General features: G+C 34.8%; 1 pseudogene; it reads right to left on the bottom strand.

Moving 5' to 3' along the window:
- Nucleotides 1-863: 863 nt before the first annotated feature.
- Nucleotides 864-1,796, bottom strand: LOC140516612 (olfactory receptor 8K3-like; annotated as a pseudogene).
- Nucleotides 1,797-7,585: the final 5,789 nt, after the last annotated feature.

Here is a 7,585-nt window from a genome sequence, read left to right as displayed (position 1 = left end):
AGATGCAAGTTCTCTTCAAAGATTTTGACAATTATTATAAAGAAGAAGAAATTAACTAACTTGTTTTCTTCACAGAAAAGACCAGGAATTGACTATAGCTAGAACTCATAGAGGCGAAATTTAGGTTCTGATATGGATAAACTTCTTAAAAATAAAAGATATGGAAAGGTGATTGGCTGTTCTGCTGTATAGTTGGGGTCTGAGATATATACATACATATATATATATATACACATATGTACATATATATGTACACACACACATACAGACACACACACATATATATATTATATATATATATTATAAATATATATTATATATATATAATATATATATATATATATATATATATATATATATATATATATATATATATATATAGAGAGAGAGAGAGAGAGAGAGAGAGAGAGAGAGAGAGAGATTCCTTCAATAAAATGTAAATTCACTGATGGCCAGAACTACTTCTTTTTTTGCTTATTAATCTGTGTAGGGCCATTGGTCTGGCATGGCCCCTGGAAGCAGAGTTTTCTAAATGCTTATTACTTGATTCTCTCAGTCAAAGAAATAATAGAAAATTAGCCTATTTACTAATGTAATATATAATGAAATGCATTGTTTGTAGAGATCTTTTGTATTAATCCTTTGATACGTTCCTTGAATTAAATGGTCCACTAAACTAGGATTTATTGGAGATTGAGCACTAAAAAATGAAAAATAATTTCCTGACAATATATTAAGAGAAATGTTTTTTTTTCTCTAAAGAACAAGGGAAGAATCAGGGAGAAGTTGAAATAAATCTAGCACGCACTTACTTCTAATAATTCAATGGAATCATATCTTACATGAGGCCTTAAAGAGAAGACTTACAGGGTTTTTTTAAGGAGTCTTTTCAAGGCATCTTTTACCTCTTTGTTCCTCAAGCTATAAATCAAAGAACTGAGCATGGGGATTACCAGAGTGTAAAACACAGAGGCAGTTTGTCTGCGTCAAAAGAATGGCTGGATTGGGGCTGCAGGTACATGAAGAGAAGTGTCCCCAAAAATATAACGACCCCTGTTGTGTGAGAACCACAGATGGAGAAGGCTTTGTGTCTGCCCTCAGCAGATCCTGAGGATGGCCACAAGACTGAACATGTAAGAGATGAGAATAATCAACAGGGAAGATACCAAATTAAGTGCAGAAAAGGTCATAATGATTAGTTCTGCCTCCTTTGTGTTGGAGCATGCAATGGACAAAAGAGGAAGACTGTCACAGTAGAAATTTCTTATTATATTTGACTTACAGAAAGATGATTTAAAAGTCTCGGTTAGGACCACTAGACATACCAAGATGCCATAGAGGTGTGAGATCGCCACCAAGATCCAACATAACCTGTCTGACATGGCGACCATATAGAGGAGGGGCTTACAGATAGCCACATAGCGATCATAGGCCATGGCTGATGGGATAACAAGTTCACTGGCATTAAATATCCCAAAGAAAAATAGCTTCAACATGCATCCATGGTAGGAAATAATATTTTCCTCCTCTATGAAACTGACCAGCATTTTTGGTCCTATAGCTGTGGAATAGCCCAGATCAACAAATGCCAGATTTCTGAGAAAAAAGTATATGGGTGTGTTAAGATGGGAATTCACACTGGTTAGGAGTATCAGGCCCAGGGTTCCCACAACTGTGACCATGTAATTGGAGAAAAACACTACAAAGAGGGAACTCTGTAGCTCACGTTGATTTGCGATGCCCATGAGAATGAATTCAGTCACCTGGCTTCCTGTGGTTTTATTCAAATTGATCATTTCTTTCATCCAAGCGACATTATCTGTGAATAAAAGAAATAAACCTTCCAGTGCTGTTTGCATTGATTACTAAGCAGTTATTTTTTATACACGTTTTAGCTAATATGATCACGAACATCTCCATGCAATTGTAATTTAATTTAATCAATTTAGGTGTAATTATTTCATGTGATTTCATATCATATCATGACATATCAACATCCTGTCACCAACGAAACTGAGTGTGGTTTTATTTACAAAATAAAGAGTAAATTATTAAACCATTCCTAACTGAAGGAGCAAGGTAATATCATACGTATATTTTTTAAAAATTTAAGTAATCTGTGGGTCCAAGAATTATAATGGAATCAAGATGGATGATAGACCATATAAAAACACCTTATGGAAAGCAAAACAAAACAAAAAATAAAATATGTTGAAACAGAAATCAAGTTGTTTTGATACTAAGAAGAGACGGGTTAAAAAATGTAGCAACCACTTTTCCAAGTAGCATTGTTATGGTCATGTGACCTCCTGGTTTTTAGGCCATTGTCTATGATCTCAGTTGCAAAATGATGGCCCATGACAAGAGATGAGGTTTGCTTTTTAGGAGGGTCCTAAATGATTGAAGGTAACGGTCCAGGTTCTATTGACGTCTCTCCCTCTCATACTTTGAATTGTGTGACATCCATGGAGACTCCATATATCTACTAACTCTCTTCATTTTCCCTTCCCTTTGTCTTATCAAAGAGAAAATATTTTTTACCTAGATGACAGAGGTGAGCTAGGCATAAAATTTTCGTGCCTTTAATGGCTTTTTTGACAGAGACTAGAAAGAACACCATTAGAAAAGAACCATGCTAGTTCTTCAGATGATGTCCAGTTCCACAACATTGATCTCAAAGATTACTGGGATCACATTTATCATTAGTGGTCATTGTCCCTTGACAAAAGCTATTTGATGTCCCCGATTGCAGAAACCTTCTTTGACAATTGTTAGGACTAGCACCTTCCATCTGTTGGCTTTCCTATGATGATTTTATGCTATCACAATTTGAGTGAATTTACCACGTCCCCTATATTTTCCTATTCACACCCACAGTAGTCATCGTGATTGAATCAATATTTTGTGATAACTACTGAAATGAGAAGATCACAAAGAATAACGTTACCTGCTTATCTGGAAGTAAGAATTTTCTGTGACTTGTTAATGTTATCTGTACCTAGAGCGAGACTTTATGGTTTTCTTGGTCTCCATGAGGCCATGTCCCTGAAACACTGCAGACTTTCATATGATCTTTTAATGGAAATTATTCAGTGAATTAGAAGTGAAAATGAGTACTGGTTCACTTAATTTCATGAAGCATTTATTTAAAAAAAACTACCATATTTCAGGCTTCTGTTTTTGGGTGATATATCCTGGTTGTATAAAAACCCGAAGATATTTCACATGCTTGTTAAAGAGGCCTGTCGCCAAGCAGAACAGGTTAGCTCTCCATATAGTAAAATACAAGTAGATGAAGAATATCTAGTACTGGGAATATAACATAATGTTGGATGTTAAGAAAGAGAATTTTCCTTTTGGATATACCTTTTGGACCGATGGATAAAAATGGATTTAGTGAAGGGCACCAGAAGCACCCGGGCTAGGTGAGCATGCTGGACTACCTTCAGAGAACTTAAAAAAAGGAAAAAACCCAGAAGGAGCTAGGTGGTGGAGTGGCTAGAGCTCTGTGCATACAGTTTGTAAGAAGTGAATTCTACTTTACCCTCATACACTAGCTCTGACTTCCATCAAGTAAACTAATATCTTTACACCTATGTTTTATTCTATTAAAACAAGACCAATAAAAGCATTGTTGTGAGGATCAAATGAAATTCTTGTCAGGTAGCTAAATCAGAAAATGCTGATTTCAAAAGTTTTCTCAGATACAAGGAAGACTCCTGAACCTTGTCCTGTGTCTTATTTTCAGTCTGCCTCAAGTACAAATGGAGATAATAGCACTTCCTAAGGGGATTTTGTGGAGGATCAAATGAGATATTCTATAAATTAGAATCAATTACATATATATGTTTATGTACACACACGCATACACACGTACACCCATACATATTCACATATACATAAAAATATACATACATATACATGTATAAACACATATGTATATATGATTTTATTGGTGAAGATCAGGATTGGTTTGTCATTTCCTCCTCCAGCTCTTTTTTCTTATCTGGAAACTGAGGCAAATAGGATTAAGTGACTTGCATAAGGTCACATACATTAATATGTGACTGAGACCAGATTAGAACTCAGGAAGAGGAGATTCCCTGACTCCATGTCTGACCTCCCATATACTGTACTATCAGAAAATCAATTAGCTCTCATATATGGAGGTGTGGGAGAAGATGCATGACTTTCATAATAGCCTTCTTACATGGCCTCATATCTTTCACACAATCCATTATTTGAAGCAAGAGGAATTGATAACTTCTCTGGTAAATAGTTCTCTTACTTATCCCAAATCCTTCTATTTAGGGAATCTGAGGAAACTATAATATTGACTTCACCTAGATTCCCCATTCCTTTAGTGTTCTTGATTGTTATGTGTCTACTTTGATAGCAATTGTTTGCCTTTTGTCCATTAAGGACATTTCTCCTTCTAGGCATTATGCATGGGTTGATTACTTCTAAGAGTAAACAAATTTCTTCAAGTTAAGGAGTGTTTTGCTATTAATTTCTAACATCCGGTGCCTATTCCAGTCCGCAGAACATAGCAGTTGTTTAATAAGTGGCCATTCAATAATGATGCATTAGAAGAGTTTATTAAGAAAAAGAGAGGGCATATGATCTATTTTTTAAGTGTAATAGGGGAGATATATTTTAAAATAAATATGTGGATGGAAGCTCCCAAAAGGCATTAGCTTCATTTTATATGTTGATATTCTTTTTGCCCCAGATGACAACAATTATAATAAAAGATTAATGACATTTAAATTTCATTCTGATTCCAATTGTTAAAAGAAAATTCAAGTTTAACATGAAAACAGTTCTAAATGTGTCTGCTTTTCTAACCACAAAACTCATTTCCAGTAAAAGTGTACCCATCTGCACTGAAGAATAAATTCCCTGGGGTCTGATTAGAAAATGTATGATAGCAACAGCAATTCTGTGTTCTGACTTATGGTATTGGAAAACGATGAATTTTGATAATGACCTAAATGGTTGCCAGAAACTGACAGTAGTTCTGAATAGAAATTTATTTAGCAACATTTTTCTTCACTGTAGTTATTACCAGCAAATTAGCATTCACTAGCACATAGATAACCATCAATTACTTATATGAGTCATATACTTATGTATATAGACATACACATATACACACATACACACATATATACACACATACGCACATGTATATACTACATATGTATGTATGTACACATGTGCGTGTACATCCATCCATACATATATGCTACGCATGTCTCTCCTATAGTAAAGACAATTACTTGTTTTTCCAGTTTCTTCATGGTTTACTTTAACAATTACCATGACTTTTTTCAGAGTATCTGCATTTTGAGCATGAGAGACCTGAACCTAATGTAACCTTTTTGAAGTGATTAGTCATCAGTCTTGTAATATCATCACCATCCACAAACATTTACTGAGTTACTCCAGTATGCACATTCTTGTTGAATTCAGGCAACAAGCAGCATGTTTAGTGAAACAATAACCTCTCTCCATCGCAGTTATTTGATGGTATAATTATGGTAATGGTACAAGAACGACAATTATGTGATGTGTTGCAAAGTAGATGAAAGGCCGATCTTATAATGGTGGAATTCTAAGTTCAAGTCCTGGTTCTGGCACACATGACCACGTCATTTTTCTTCATCCATTACTTTCTGTATTCATTCATTTGTTCATTATTCTCTTTATATTTCCAATGCTGATCGCACTGTATATGGATGCTTCGTTCTTGTTAATTACTTTCAGCCACAACTAATGTAGTACTTGATCTTATTTTTCTTCGTTTTGTTTCATAATGTGCCTTTTTATATTTAAATCATAAATCATTTTGGTATTTCTTATGGAATATTGTAAATAATACTGACAATAACAATAAGCATTTAAATAATGCTGACTCTTTTATAGTCATTGCGCTAAGCACTTGAAAGTTATTTTCTCATTTGATGTTCACACCAGTCCTGGAAGGAAGGTTTTATAATTGTCCCTACTTTACAAAGAAGGAAACTAAGGAAGTTATTAAAAGACTTGCCAGTGTCCCACAGTTTCTAAGCATTTTCAGGTGGAATTTTAACTCAGGTCTTTATTACCCTTGGGTTGGTATTCTTTTGTGTCACCTAGCTGTCCCTGTATATGGTTAGTCTACAGTTTTTCAAAACTGTTCCGTAGTGCTTCTGGTAGTTCCTTTTCTTCCCCAAAATGAGCACTTATCCAAGAAATTTGTTACCGTCTTTACTGAAGAGGGGGTTATCTATTTCAATTTTCCTAATTTATTGCTTATGTAGAATTTTTTAATGAATTTTGTATTGTTTAAATTAGCAGGGAATGACCTTGCTCATTTTGACCCTCTGTAAACATGATGAATCATTCATATACACTCTTGATTACAGGAACAAAGACCCTGTTATCTACCACCTCCCATCCCAAGTCATTTATACTGATGCAGGCAGTGGAGAAGATACTCTGTTCAGCAAGGGAATGTGTCTTACATTATAGTGGTGTCTACCTGATGGATCATTACTTCCTCAAATATGCCATGCTCCTCTAAAGCTAACTTGGTCTCGGTACACCAGGGATGCCTCTCTTGTCAAAAGGAAAAAAAAAACAAGGCTAGATATTATTGTTACCCAAACTTTCACTGAGCTCTGTATTTGACAAGGAATGTTTTATTTTTTTGTAGATAAATTTTTGTCAGTTTTACTCATTTAAAACAATTTTGAAAGAATTACTTTTTCAAATATGTAATTTCCAATGAAATTTTACTTCACGTTATAAGTTCTCTTCAAGTATACATCTCGAAATTCATTCCTGATAAATTTGGGTCAAACATATTATTTCATCAATGATGCATCTAAGAATCATGAATATGGTGTCATCTTGATATTGTTAGACACTGGGCAGATACGAGTCATTATCATCTCTATGCTATAACTAATCCCATGACTGATATTGGCTCTCATGGTCCTGAGTGAAATTTTCTGTGGATATAGTATGACTTTATGCTACGGTGCACAATCCCAGGTGAACCTCAGAATTTTGTACTACATCACTCATAGGATTCCAGGTACAGAGTTCGCACACAATGGCATATCATTACAATGATTTTGAGGAAACCCACTACAAGAATTGCATGCTGGCACAGCATCCTGGGTGTTGCATATCCTTCAGGCACAATAGTTGGTCCTCTCCCATTCTTCAGTTACAAGAGTTAAATAATAAGTTGAGTACCTTTTCAACATATAACATGTTCTCTGACATGAACTCTGGTTTTCAAACTCCCATCTGTTCATCTATTTTCTTCTTGTTTTTATTTCACAACAGTTCTCTCGGAGTTATTGGCTATCATGAGATTTTGAGGAGATGAAGGAATTATCTACTAGTACTCTGGGTAGTTTCTACAAAGAGGGTCAAACACTATACTTTAAAGGAGTTATTGAGCTCCCAGTTTTGATAGTAATTAAAAGAAAATAGCAGTAAATTTGGAAGATTTTTTCATTATTCAAGTGCTGAAAGGACTAGCAAGTCAGAATTGTTTCCTCAGTCCATATACACCTGACATTGTCCT

Source organism: Notamacropus eugenii, chromosome Y (assembly GCF_028372415.1).
Source record: "Notamacropus eugenii isolate mMacEug1 chromosome Y, mMacEug1.pri_v2, whole genome shotgun sequence".
In the NCBI taxonomy this organism is placed as follows: domain Eukaryota; kingdom Metazoa; phylum Chordata; class Mammalia; order Diprotodontia; family Macropodidae; genus Notamacropus; species Notamacropus eugenii.
Note: the sequence above shows the minus strand (reverse complement) of the source record. Positions and strands in the feature narration are given on the sequence as shown.